The following is a 15,347-nucleotide window of genomic DNA, read 5'->3' as shown; positions in this document are numbered from 1 at the left end:
AGGATATTAAGTCCAGGTAATCCGCTATATTGTGGTCCCTCTGGGGTTTCCTGTCTTGAAAGGGCTATTAGCACCAATCCAGGCTTCAAACTCACATCTCAAAATAACCAGTGTTACCGGTTCTTACTCCAATGACGCCATGCTAAGACAAATATCTGATGGTGTCCGGATAGACAAAGTATACCAGAGGCTCGAAGAGGGAAATATATCTCAAGACTTTTAGTTTTTATTTTTACAGTTTTTACAGTTTCTAGATTTTTAGTACGTTGAATATGTAAAAAGACGTAATGTCTTCTTTTTCTAGTTCAAAGTTAAAAACTTTAATTCTTAATTGTATGTGTCTTGTTATAGATTGGCTAGAGGATGATTTTGTGTTTGCATGACTAGATCCCGAATTAAGGGCTTAATAATACTTTTTTAAGTTCCTGGACAAGAATTTTTTTACAAAACTTTGGCTAAACACTAGGTTAATTAAGCGACTAGCCATCTTTAGACGATATATGCCTTGATGGTTATTTTCTCTTTTACTTCCTAATTGGCTGAGTTGATCTACCTCACTCTAGGCCCGGTCGGTCAAAAGATGGCTAACTTGTGCTTTGGATTAGGCCAAATTACAAACAATATTTTCGCAAAATAAGAAGTGAAAAAGGCGTATTATTCTGTATTCACCTACATACCTTGAAAACTTTAAATTGTAAAAATCTTATTATCTACCCCTCCCCCCCTGCTTTTCAGGGATTTTACAACACTGATTTGGGGACTTTTTGCAGACTACTTGTGACGCATTTTAAAATCAATGAAATAACAAGTTATGAATGCCTCCTAACGCGAATGTTAATTTGAGATAGAAGGCCACACCAAGGACTGGATCGGGGATGTACAAGCATCACCTCAGACAACTCAGTGCCGGATCCAAACCTTGAGATAAGGCGGGGGGGGGAATGGTCACCCAGACCCTTAGATAAGGTTGGGGGGGGGGGCTCCAAAAAACATTTTTTCGGTTTGATCCAAAATAATTGGGGGGGGGGACCGGGCCCCCCGAGCCCCTCCATCCGCCACTGCTACTTTCATGGGAAACGGAAAGGAAATAGAACCAAAAGAACTTCGTGGCTGTTCTATCCCTCACCTACTAATTACATATACGAGGCATCTTGACGTTTGTGACAGCCCTGCTACAAAGTCTAACCGTTTGTAGATATTAATATGTAGATTTAGCCAGGGCTAAAGAGCGAAGCTCCCATTAATAAATATATAATTTAAATCAATCAATAAACTTGTAATCCACAAATCAGTTAACTTAAGGGCACATTCATGTGGCTTTTGAGGGGAAAGCTAAGTGATTTTAGAGTGAAGCATCTCACATCAACTTGACTTATATGTAAAAATAATAAACGTCGCGCGTATCAAACGCTTTATAAGATTACACGTCGTTATAACTGAAACCATTAAATAACAAAAAATAATGATAATAAATTTGCGATTATGTTGAAGCGTATCTCTGTTAAAGTTCATTCAAACACTCGACCATGACTGACAGCTCGCACTAGAAATGAAAACCAGGTGGCCGTATGGGTGATTTTGGAAATTTTTTGAACGGTTTCGCTAAAAGCCCACGATTGATCGTCCTGAACATTGACAGAGTGCAATTTGTCTTGAAAAATTGTGAAATACCGTATATACTGTCCGAGGTCTGTATGATAAAAAGGTACTGTTTCACCTCAGATGTGATGTATAAAAAGTATAAAAGGTTGGTTTACACAACCTCAGATTTGTTGGCAAGAATTTGTAAAGTAAACCTATCAAACGCAAAAAAATTCGGCCTGATTTGTTTTCCAAGAATTTGTTTTCGAGGCCTAATCTACTGTGATCAAGAGCCATTATGGCTCTTGAATGTGATCGAATATATTTTTTGGGTTATTTTTTGCTATGTTTTGGGTGTACATATTTAGGCTATCAACTCGATGTAAGATGTTTCACTCTAAAATAACTTATCCTTTCCCTTAAAAGTCACATGAATGTGCCCTTAAGTTAACTGATTTGTGGATTACAAGTTTATTGTTTAACTTAAAATATAAATTTATTGATGGGAGCATCGCTTTTAGCCCTGGCTAAATCTATATATTACCTAATGCAATGTTAAACTTACACGCCAAGAAAGAGTGACCAGTCTTGAACATAACGTCATGACTTCAGATGGAACGCGGCTTAGTACCTAATGCAACGTTTCACTTACACGCCAAGAAAGTGTGACCAGTCTTGAACATAACGTCATGACTTCAGATGGAATGCGGCGTAGTATCGCATACAACACTTCACTTACTCGCCAACAAAGTGTGACCAGTCTTGATGCCATCGTGACTCCACATGGAGTATTGAATCAAGTCAGACGGTACCTGTTATAGCTCGGTTTAATTTTGTTCCATTCGTTCATATTAATGGCATCGCCTCTGTCATGTGTTAGTTTACCAAAACAAGAAACGGTGGCCATGTTAGTGAACCCCCCCCCCCCCCCCCCCGCACAAAAAAAAGCACTGCTTATTTTAAAATAGGGAGAATTTTGTAATGAGACAAAAGCAATAAATAAATATAAGCAAACAATATAAAGGTTAGAGTTCAGATTTGGTTTCTTCAGTATTTGTATCATCTGGCCTAATTTGTATAATACTTTTCCCGATATTTTCATTCGACTCCATTCTTTTGTGAGCTAGCTGGATTTGATCCATGGTGAAAACTGAATCCACAATAGTCTTTAGTCTTCCATTTGCAAACTGTGGAACAATTCTTTCTGAAAACTCTTGTACCAGTTCTCTTTTGTACTGCAAAAGAATGGGGGAAAATAATGATAAGCCGTTTTTTGTGTAAGGCATCGTAAAAGTACTTGCAGGGGGTCTTCTTGCTGCACTAATACCACAATGCTGTTTTCAGATAGAGGGGCCGGGGGGGTGGTGTTTAGGGGGGTCCGAACCACCCACCTCCCGTGCCTAGCATTTCTGCCTCCCACCCCTTTATTAGCCCTTTTACAATCGCAAAATAATCAGGAGTTTTGCATAATTTCCCCCTTTTCCTTCCACTTCCCGCCTCCCCCACATTCCCACCCCGTTGCCCTCTTCCACTTTTTCGTTATTAACTGTGGGGATTCTGTACTGTAAACCCTGTTAGTACGGACACTGAGAAGGCCTTAGAAAGTGTCCATATTAATAGAGTGTCTGTAGAAAGCAGGTTGAATTTAGAGAAAATGTAAGGACTTTCTTTCCCAAGAGACAAAGCAAGCTGTCCGTAATGACGAGGTGTCCATATTAAGTGGGTGTCTATGAAGCAGGGTTTGGCTGTGGTTGATGTACAGTCGAACCTCCGCCAACACCAACCTCTCTACAATGGCCACCTCTCTAAAACCGCCACTTTTTTTCATCCCGGTGAACAAAAAATCCATACATATTGACTCTTGTTTAAAGCTCTCTACAATGGCCACTTCTTCACAATGGCCACTTTCTTCTGTCCCCAAGGTCAGGGGAAAATATCTGTTCAGAAGACGATTTGAGATCTAGAATTTTCGGAACATTTTTTGTACAATTTCTTGCTTGCCTGCCTCTCCTAGGATTTTCGAACATCTAAAAAATGGTATAATTGCCCCTTTTTAAAGGATTTTTACCCTTAAAAGGTCACCTAGAAATTTCGGGAGCCTTTTCTCTGGCTGAAATTTTCGGAAAGGTAAGTCTTGATCCCTATAATTTTTGGATCACTAGACTTTTAGCTAGGAAATCCGAACAGATGAAAAAGTTTAGGGGATAAAAATATGCCTATATAGATCTACCATTTAAATACTAAAATACGTTCAACAATGCTATGTTTAAGTGGTTTTGAACTATATTCTCGTTGGGCGCCCCTGCAAGGTGGCCATCGTTAAGAGGTTCAACTTTAAAATTTCTAAATTTCTCAACTAAATTTCTATCTACATTTGGTATTGACAATGTAGAGATCCTGAAACAAAAGAATAATAACTTACACCAAGGGATCTACTCCTCAGTGTCGTTCCTATAAGTGAAGCTCTTTTCCTTAGGATGTCCCTGAGGAGGTCACCTGAGACATTACTGCCACCCAAAAGACCATACAAGATCCAACGACCATCAACAGCAAGACTCTTTATATTCTGTTCCCAAAATGAGCTTCCCACACAATCAAGGATGACATTTGCTCCTCGACCTAGAAGAAAATAAAACAATAATAGATCTTAATTTAAGCATACAAACTCCAGTTAAGCAAATTTTTTTTCTTTATTTATTTCTTTTCTTATTTTCATTTTCTTATTTTTTGGGTTGATTATAATGCCATGGGGGTGGGATGTTAGAATAGGTATTTTAGTCCCCTAAGACTTTGTAAGGAACCTTTAGTGGGAACTTCAACAATCAGATCAAGATTGAGTTTCAAAGCAAGTTATGTTTGTGTGCTTGTTACTTTGCCACACCTCTTTGTATCCATTAGCAACAGAAGCTTTTGAGCATTTAGGGAAAGAACAGGCTTAGAATTTCAGTCAAGCAAAGAACAAATTAACAAAAACTTCTAGCCCTGTAAGCTGGCTTGTAAATTTTAAACTACAGTCAAACTCTGTTAATACAGACACTTAGGGGGCCATAGAAAGTGTCCCTATATTAACGCGGTGTCCGTGTTAAGTGGGCTGAATTTAGAGAAAATATAAGGACTAGGTACAAGGAAAACTATCCATAGTAACAAGGTGTCCATATTAGGAAGATGTCTGTAAAGTAGGGTTCGACTGTAATAAAAAAAATATAGGTGATGCGTACATCCACAGTACATAATTCTTAGCAAGTTTAGGAATCATTTTTAGCCAGAACAACAAGTACCATTTGTAACATTTTCCACCCAACTGGAGAAATTTCCTGTTTTGTAGTCAAAGCCTCCTTCAGCTCCTAGTGACTCAGCCATCTTAATCTTTTCCTCTGATCCCGCAGTAACAAAAGGCCTTGCTCCAGCTAACCTTGACAGTTGTACCAGAGCAGTACCAACGCCGCTGCCCCCGGCATGGATTAATACTACTTCACCACTCTTAACTTTGCCAAGAAAATGCAATAGTTGATATGCTGTTAACCAAACTTCAGGGATGGCCGCAGCATCCGAGAGTTTGTAAGAGTCTGGGACAGGCATTACAAGTGCTTCATCAACAGCCACATACTCAGCATAACCTCCACCTTTAAAAACCAACTTATAGTAAATTTAGAAGACAGTAAAAAACATGTTCCTTCAATTTACAGCACTACTATAAGAGTTTTAGCCAGACTTTTGGCATAACTGGAGTGGTTGTTGAAGGTGCAAGGCCCTTACAAGGGTCTGGGGACAAGCCCTACCCCAGAAAATTTTAAAATCCAAAAGCTCTGAAATAACATTTTCAGTTTTCTTTCTTTTCAGAAAAATCAATCTAGTTCAACTGAGGACTGAATGTATTTTATTCAATAAAGAATCAAAATTTACAGCATGTAGACAAGGCTATTTAGCCTTGTCTTGCCTCTAGCTATTTAAACTACAGCCCTGACTATTAAACATTGTACATTGTAAACTTAAATGAATGTCTTACATGAGTACCACTCTTTTTAGGGCCTGACTTACGGGTCATTTTCACGTTAGGCTCAATCAATCAATCAATCAATCAACCAACTTTATTTAAACACGGTAAATGGCTCAGCAAGCTGGTTTTCAGACATGCCGTATGATAATTACAATTTATAAAAATTAAGACTAGTGATTAACTAACAATACAACATAACAGCAAGAGCCTAGTGGCTCAAAATGAGGCTGAGTCAGGCCCAAAACATAGTCATGTATTATTTTATGCCTGCGGACATGAACTCTATTGTTTGTTCTTCACTCCACCCCCGCCCCTAGCCTGAATTTCAGACAATTACTTCGAGTCATTTTTACTCCCTCAGTAATCGTCTGAAATTCAGGCTATCCACCCCCCCCCCCCCCCCACAACCCTCTGATATAAAACACCACTTGACCCAGTGCCCAAAGTATGATACTGGTACATTATTGGCTTAGGACATTTGTAAGGCAAAGAACAAACCATCAAAATTCACTTTCATAATTATTGTACTGACAAAAATAATCTCCGTCAGTGAAGAAATTTATGCAATTTGCCGCAGAAATTCTGCTGTCAATTAAAAAAGTAAAATTTTTGAAGAAATTAAATGGCCTTAATTCCAAACTAAGGCATAGAAAAGCCTGAATGTCGATTTTATCTGGGAGATTTGGTGACTGACTTCAAACACAGATATCCTTCAAGTAGGTAGAAATAACAAAATTTTTGTACTCACCACCTAACAAGGCCATAACATGGTCACCTTTCCTATGAAAGAAAAAAAAAAAGAAAAGAACACAGTGATCATAACAATCCTCTTTACTGAATTAAAAGAAGAAAATCTTTTCAAAAATTTCTATAGTAGTGTATCTGATAAATCCTACACTAATGGACTGGTCAAATAGATACCAGCAGTGAGTTAAGAAATTAAAACCAGGTTTAATTTTGTTGATGCAGTCAGACCCATAAGGATAACTCAGACATCCTCATGGACTCAGTACAGGCTGTGTAGTCCCTTTCCTTCCCCCAGTTATTCTTCATCAGTGTCATTCTGTTTTATATCCCTGTCACATCAAGAACTAGTCCAGTTCTGGCACCTCTGTCTTACTGTCATGCAACATTGTGTGACAGAGAGAGAAGGAAAAAGAAGAAAAAGAGCAGAAATAATTTATTCAACAAACAAAACCAAACATAGCTTTTCATGGCGCCCAGGTTAAAACAACTTACAACAAAACAAACAATGGGCAAATTATGTGATAATTTGGGAAATTTCACTAGAACATGATAGCCCCCTCCGTATTTGCCCAATATGTTCAATAATCTTAATAATTAATTGAAAGAGTTGTTTTTAATCAATTATATGAATAATTACATAATAATAACTTGTTTACTGAATCACAATCTGGCTTCAGACCTATGTTTTCCACTGAAACAGCTTTACTTGAGGCTACGAATGAATGGCTATGGAATATTGACGACAGTCTCTTAAATGGTGTGATATTCCTGGACTTGAAAAAAGCTTTTGATACCATGGATCATGCTATCCTTCTGGGAAAGCTTAAACTCTATGGGGTCAGTTCTCAATCCCTTAACTGGTTCCAGTCCTATCTATCTGACCGAAAGCAACAAACGTTCATTGATGGAGTTCAATCTGATTTCTGTAATATAACATGTGGTATTCCACAGGGGTCTATTTTAGGCCCTCTCTTATTCACTATTTATATTAATGATCTCCCTTCATGTAATTTGTTTTCAAAACCCAGAATGTATGCAGATGATACTACCCTTACCACATCTGCAGAAGACCCATGTGTCCTTGAACATAAAATGAATTATGATATGAATTTAATCCAGTCATGGCTGTCAGCAAACAAATTAACTTTAAATGTTAAGAAGACTAAATACATGCTTATAGGGAGCCAATTTAAGTTATCCCAAATAAACAGTGACTTCACAGTCAAAGTCAATAATACACCCTTAGAAAGAGTAATTAAACATAAATCCCTTGGAGTTCAAACTGATGAATCTTTGAACTGGCGCCCACACATTCATACCATTTCAAAGAAAATATCCGCTGGTATTGCTATCTTAAGGCGTGTAAGTCATTTTATACCATTTGATACTAGAGTGAACATGTACAATGCACTGGTAATGCCATATTTTAATTACTGTGGTGCCGTTTGGGGTAATATCAATAAGGGACTAGCAGACAAACTTAAAAAACTGCAGAATAGGGCTGCTAGAATTCTCACTTTTTCTAACTATGACGTTCGCTCAAGTGTTTTGTTGGATGAGCTTGGCTGGGAAAGGCTAGAATATGCAAGACTTAAACAGTTGGCTGTGACAATGTATAAAATCCATAATAATCTTTCCCCATCGTATCTGAGGCGGATCTTTACCAACACCTCAAATGTACATTCACACAATCTTAGAAATTCTGAGTTAAATTATTATGTCCCCAGACCCAAAACTGAGTCTGCAAAAAGGAGCCTACACTACAGAGGATCTGTTCTGTGGAACAAGATTCCCTCAGAGATTAGGAAACTGCCCAGTTTAAATGTTTTTAAAACTTCAATTCATGGGAAAGATTTTTCTAATACACCATGACCCATTGTAACTCTTATTATCCATAATGTAAGTTTTTGTATTTTTAACATTATAGTCAATAGTTCCTTAGTCTTTTACTCTTAGTATTTTAGTCTAGTCTTAAACACGATTCCTAGGAAGACCATGTAAAATGATACGATTTCGTGTATAAATAAAGATTGATGATGATGATGATGAATCTTCAGACAGTTCCTTTCTTGACCTCCCTTTTCCCTGTCCCTGTAAGGATGACGGGTTTTTGAATAGGGGTTGCTGATTTTTTTTTTCAGAGATGCCGACAAAATTTTGTCCCTTAATGCAGACAAATTTTTGAAAGGGCGCCCACAAAAATTTGAGTGTTTGGTTTCCAGTCATCTTTAGAGGGGGGGTTAGGATAAAAAAATGGAAATCCCCCTGGGGAGGAGGTGGCGAAGGGGGGGAGGGAGGGTTCCACATCCATATGCCCCCTCCATAGATATCGACGCAAGTGTTTTATACTGTGTTAAATACTTACGTCCACTTTCCAGCACATTTCTCGCTAATCTCCTCTATCACACCAGCAACTTCTAGCCCTAGGATGTCTGATTCCCCCGCAGGAGGAGGATATTACCCCCGGCGCTGTAATGTGTCAGCTCCATTGATCGCCGTGTAGTGAGCGCGGATTAACACCTTAGTTTTCTCTACTTTTGGCTTTGTTACTGTACCAATATAAAGATTATCTACACTGCCAGGCTTATAAAGAACTGCTCTCATTGTGGAATTTCCAGAGATAAGCACGATATCAAGAATGAACAACATGAAACACAAACGTGCGACTTCTGTTGTAATATGGGTCATCTTTCCACCGAGAGAAGCCTGGAACTATGCATGGTACACATCGATAACGATACTTAAGGATTTTTTTCTGGCAGGTAAGTGGTGTAAGCATCATATAGTGGTTCCCCGTTAGTTAATATATGGCATAACTTTACATAGCCCTACATAGCCATACATAGCAATACATAACCCTACATAGCCCTACATAGCCCTACATAGCCCTACATAGCCATACATAGCCCTACATAGCCATACATAACCATACATAACCCTACATACCCCTACATAGCCATACGTGGCCCTACAAAGCCCTAAATAGCCATACATAGCCATACATAGCCATACATAGCCATACATAGCCATACATAGCCCTACATAGCCCTACAAAGCCATACATAGGCATACATAACCCTACATAGCCCTACATAGCCCTACATAGCCCTACATAGCAATACATAGCCATACATAGCCATACATAGCCATACATAACCCTACATAGCACTACATAGCCATACATAGCCATACAAAACCATAAACAGCCCTACATAGCCCTACATAGCCCTACATAGCCCTACACAGCCCTACATAGCCCTACATAGTCATAAAGAGCCCTACATAGCCATACATAGCCATACATAGCCCTACCTAGCCCTACACAGCCATACATAGCCCTACATAGCCCTACATAGCAATACATAGCCCTACATAGCCCTACATAGCCCTACATAGCCTTACACAGCCCTACACAGCCCTACATAGCCATACACAGCCATACACAGCCATACATGACACTACATAGCCCTACATAGCCATACATAGCCATACACAGCCATACATAGCCCTACATAGCCCTACATAGCGCTACATAGCCCTACACAGCCCTATATAGCCATACACAGCCATACATAGCCCTACATAGCCCTACATAGCCCTACACAGCCATACACAGCCATACATGGCTATAGGGCTATGTATGGCTATGTAGGGCTGTGTATGGCTATGTATGGCTATATATGGCTATGTATGGCAATGTATGGCCATGTATGGCTGTGTAGGGCTCTGAAGGGCTATGTAGGGCTATGTAGGGCTATGTAGGGCTATGTATGGCTATGTATGGCTATGTAGGGCTGTGTAGGGCTGTGTAGGGCTATGTAGCGCTATGTAGGGCTATGTAGGGCTATGTAAGGCTATGTCGGGCTATGTATGGCTCTGTATGGCTATGTATGGCTATGTATGGCTATGTATGGCTATGTAGGGCTGTGTATGGCTGTGTATGGCTATGTAGGGCTGTGTAGGGCTGTGTAAGGCTATGTAGGGCTATGTAGGGCTATGTAGGGCTATGTATGGCTATGTAGGGCTATGTATTGCTATGTATTGCTATGTAGGGTTATGTATGGCTGTGCAGGGCTATGTAGGGCTATGTAGGGCTATGTATGGCTATGTAGGGCTATGTAGGGTCATGTATGGCTATGTACGGCTATGTAGGGCTATGTATGGCTGTGTATGGCTATGTATGGCTATGTAGGGTCATGTATGGCTATGTAGGGCTATGTACGGCTATGTAGGGCTATGTATGGCTATGGAGGGCTATGTAGGGCTATGTAGGGCTATGTAGGGCTATGTAGGGGTATGTATGGCTATGTAGGGTCATGTATGGCTATATAGGGCTATGTACGACTATGTAGGGCTATGTATGGCTATGTAGGGCTATGAAGGGCTATGTAGGGCTATGTATGGCTATGTAGGGCTATGTAGGGTCATGTATGGCTATGTACGGCTATGTAGGGCTATTTATGGCTGTGTATGACTATATATGGCTATGTAGGGTCATGTATGGCCATGTAGGGCTATGTATGGCTATGTATGGCTATGTAGGGCTATGTAGGGCTATGTAGGGCTATGTATGGCGATGTAGGGCTTTGCAGGGCTATGTAGGGTCATGTATGGCTATGTATGGCTATGTAGGGCTATATATGGCTGTGTATGGCTATGTATGGCTATGTAGGACTATGTATGGCTATGTAGGGCTATGTAGGGCTATGTAGGGTCATGTATGGCTATGTATGGCTATGTAGGGCTATGTATGGCTATGTAGGGTTATGTATGGCTATGTATGGCTGTGTATGGCTATGTATAGCTATGTATGGCTATGTAGGGCTATGTATGGCTGTGTATGGGTATGTATGGCTATGTATGGCTATGTAGGGCTATGTAGGGCTGTGTATGGCTATGTATGGCTATGTATGGCTATGTAGGGCTATGTAGGGCTATGTAGGGCTCTGTAGGGCTGTGTAAGGCTATGTAGGCCTATGTATGGCTATGTAGGGCTATGTAGGGCTATGTAGGGTTATGTATGGCTATGTATGGCTGTGTATGGCTATGTATGTCTATGTATGGCTATGTAGGGCTATGTATGGCTGTGTATGGCTATGTATGGCTATGTATGGCTATGTAGGGCTATGTAAGGCTATGTAGGGTTATGTATGGCTATGTATGGCTGTGTATGGCTGTGTATGGCTGTGTATGGCTATGTATGGCTATGTAGGGCTATGTATTGCTATGTATGGCTATGTAGGGCTATGTAGGGCTATGTACGGCTATGTATGGCTATGTATGGCTATGTAGGGCTATGTAAGGCTATGTAGGGTTATGTATGGCTATGTATGGCTGTGTATGGCTGTGTATGGCTGTGTATGGCTATGTATGGCTATGTAGGGCTATGTATTGCTATGTATGGCTATGTAGGGCTATGTAGGGCTATGTACGGCTATGTATGGCTATGTAGGGCTATGTAGGGTCATGTATGGCTATGTACGGCTATGTAGGGCTATTTATGGCTGTGTATGGCTATGTATGGCTATCTAGGGTCATGTATGGCTATGTAGGGCTATGTAGGGCTATGTAGGGCTATGTAGGGCTATGTAGGGCTATGTAGGGTCATGTATGGCTATGTACGGCTGTGTATGGCTATGTATGTCTATGTTTGGCTATGTAGGGCTATGTATGGCTGTGTATGGCTATGAATGGCTATGTATGGCTATGTAGGGCTATGTAGGGCTATGTAGGGTTATGTATGGCTATGTATGGCTGTGTATGGCTGTGTATGGCTGTGTATGGCTATGTATGGCTATGTAGGGCTATGTATTGCTATGTATGGCTATGTAGGGCTATGTAGGGCTATGTAGGGCTATGTATGGCTATGTAGGGCTATGTATGGCTATGTAGGGCTATGTAGGGTCATGTATGGCTATGTACAGCTATGTAGGGCTATTTATGGCTGTGTATGGCTATGTATGGCTATCTAGGGTCATGTATGGCTATGTAGGGCTATGTAGGGCTATGTAGGGCTATGTAGGGCTATGTAGGGCTATGTAGGGTCATCTTTTGCTATATACGGCTGTGTATGGCTATGTATTTCTATGATTGGCTATGTAGGGCTATGTATGGCTGTGTATGGCTATGTATGGCTATATATGGCTATGTATGGCTATGTAGGGCTATGTAGGCTTATGTATGGCTATGTATGGCTGTGTATGGCTGTGTATGGCTGTGTATGGCTATGTGGGGCTATGTATGGCTATGTATGGCTGTGTATGGCTATGTAGGGCTATGTAGGGTTATGTTTAACTATATATGGCTATGTAGGGCTATGTATGGCTATGTATGGCTATGTAGGGCTATGTAGGGTCATGTATGGCTATGTATGGCTATGTAGGGCTATGTATGGCTATGTATGGCTATGTATGGCTATGTAGGGCTATGTAGGGCTATGTAGGGCTGTGTATGGCTATGTAGTGCTATGTATGGCTATGTATGGCTATGGAGGGCTATGTAGGGTTTTGTATGGCTATGTATGGCTGTGTATGGCTATGTATGTCTATGTATGGCTATGTAGGGCTATGTATGGCTGTGTATGGCTATGTATGGCTATGTATGGCTATGTAGGGCTATGTAGGGTTATGTATGGCTATGTATGGCTGTGTATGGCTGAGTATGGCTGTGTATGGCTAGGTATGGCTATGTAGGGCTATGTATTGCTATGTATGGCTATGTAGGGCTATGTAGGGCTATGTATGGCTATGTAGGGCTATGTAGGGTCATGTATGGCTATGTACGGCTATGTAGGGCTATTTATGGCTGTGTATGGCTATGTATGGCTATGTAGGGCCATGTATGGCTATGTAGGGCTATGTAGGGCTATGTAGGGCTATGTAGGGCTATGTATGGCTATGTAGGGCTATGTAGGGTCATGTATGGCTATGTACGGCTATGTAGGGCTATGTATGGCTGTGTATGGCTATGTATGGCTTTGTAGGGTCATGTATGGTTATGTAGGGCTATGTAGGGCCATGTAGGGCTATGTATGGCTGTGTAGGGCTATGTAGGGCTATGTAGGGTCATGTATGGCTATGTATGGCTATGTAGGGCTATGTATGGCTGTGTATGGCTATGTATGGCTATTTAGGGCTATGTATGGCTATGTAGGGCTATGTAGGGCTATGTAGGGCTATGTATGGCTGGGTAGGGCTATGTAGGGCTATGTATGGCTGTGTATGGCTATGTATGGCGATTTAGGGCTATGTATGGCTATGTAGGGCTATGTAGGACTATGTAGGGCTATGTAGGGCTAGTATGGCTGGGTAGGGCTATGTAGGGCTATGTATGGCTATGTATGGCTTTGTAGGGCTATGAAGGGCTATGTAGGGCTATGTAGGGCTGTGTAGGGCTTTTTAGGGCTATGTAGGGCTATGTAGGGCTATGTATGGCTATGTATTGCTGTGTATGGCTATGTATGGCTATGTATGGCTATGTAGGGCAATGTAGGGCTATGTAGGGTAATGTATGGCTGTGTAGGGCTCTGTAGGGCTATGTAGGGCTATGTAGGGCTGTGTAGGGCTGTGTAGGGCTATGTAGCGCTATGTAGGGCTATGTAGGGCTGTGTATGGCTATGTATGGCTATGTATGGCTATGTAGGGCTATGTAGGGCTATGTAGGGCCATGTAGGGCTGTGTAGGGCTATGTAGGATTATGTACACTCCTTCTAGTAAGTAACGGGGAACCACTATATGATGCTTACACCACGTACCTACCTTTTTTCTCACGAGAACATCGCAATCGATTGCGGGCGCAATTTTAAGATGGCGGCGGTATGGCGGGCTTTATCTATGTAGGTCCTTGAAAGTTCGATTCTTGGACAGTGCTTGGAGTCAACCGAAACTGGACTTCACCACCGTGGCCATTAATAAACCTGCTCTTTCACACCGCTCGCGGAAAGTATGGCCAAGTATAAAAGTTACTTAAGATGTTACTTTTCTTCAAGTTTATACACTCGATAAAATTGCGGGCGACATAATTACAAGAATCTTTACTGTAGAATGAGCACCTTAGTCTTTACTGTAGAATGAGCGGCTTAGTTCATAACAACGAACAACGAACAACACTGAAATGAACAGTGAATGAACAGCGATGTTGGGGTCTTTGTTTAACTTCATATTTGCATAGGTTAGCGAGTGAACATTTTACCAGTTTATTCCTTCCTTTTCTTCAAGTTTATACACTCGATAAAATTGCGGGCGACATGACTATGTATTTCGGGCGACATAACTCTGGTTCCGGGCGATATGACTTCGGGCGAGATGACTTTCGGGCGACTTGACCGGTTACCCTTCAGCTGGTTGATTGAAATCGATGTTTGGCACAACGAGTAAGGTCGCTGAAGGTACTGGTAGTCAAAATTGAAACAGTTGATCAATGATGGATCTTGGTGTTCATTCTGAACATTTTACAGGGCTAACTCTTTACGGAGTTCGCTCACGATGAGTATGAGGTGAGCTCGCTTTCTTACGGGGCTATTAGCCCACCTAAGACAGTGGCGGCCAAACTGAAGCCCGATGCGTTGACAAAATTTTTTCTTACGACCGCCCCACCCCCTTATCTCAGGGTCTGGATGACTGCCCCCCTTTCCTCCCCGCCCCCCTTATTTGAAGGTGTGGATCCTCCACTGTAAGAAATCGGGTAGTATATTTTGTGCTTATAAAGTGGACATTTAGAAGTATTAAGTTTAAGCCTACTTTTTGTTTTCTGTGCATACATTTTTCTTTTACAAGTTCAGTACAGTTTTACGTTTCCTGGTGTATCTGGAAATTCCCTGCTAGCTAGCTAGTTGGGGTATAGTAAGATTTCCGTATAACCACAACATTTATTATACATGCGGCATTTTCATACTTTTTCTCACAAATAGTTAACACGAATAGAGTCAAAACATGTATGCATTATAAATGAATGCGTTTATATGGAAATCTTACTATTCCGGAATTTGTTAACAGTTTAGGGTGCGTTTCTTTTCTAAAATCCG

At 40.9% G+C, this 15,347-nt stretch overlaps 2 pseudogenes; one reads left to right on the top strand and one right to left on the bottom strand.

Moving 5' to 3' along the window:
* LOC140928268 (pseudouridylate synthase 7 homolog) overlaps positions 1-15,347 on the top strand; it is a 113,936-nt pseudogene that overhangs the window by 81,902 nt on the left and 16,687 nt on the right.
* Positions 2,562-8,935, bottom strand: LOC140937419 (quinone oxidoreductase PIG3-like; annotated as a pseudogene).

The sequence above is a fragment of the Porites lutea genome, chromosome 1, assembly GCF_958299795.1.
Source record: "Porites lutea chromosome 1, jaPorLute2.1, whole genome shotgun sequence".
NCBI classification, from domain to species: Eukaryota; Metazoa; Cnidaria; class Anthozoa; order Scleractinia; family Poritidae; genus Porites; species Porites lutea.
Note: the sequence above shows the minus strand (reverse complement) of the source record. Positions and strands in the feature narration are given on the sequence as shown.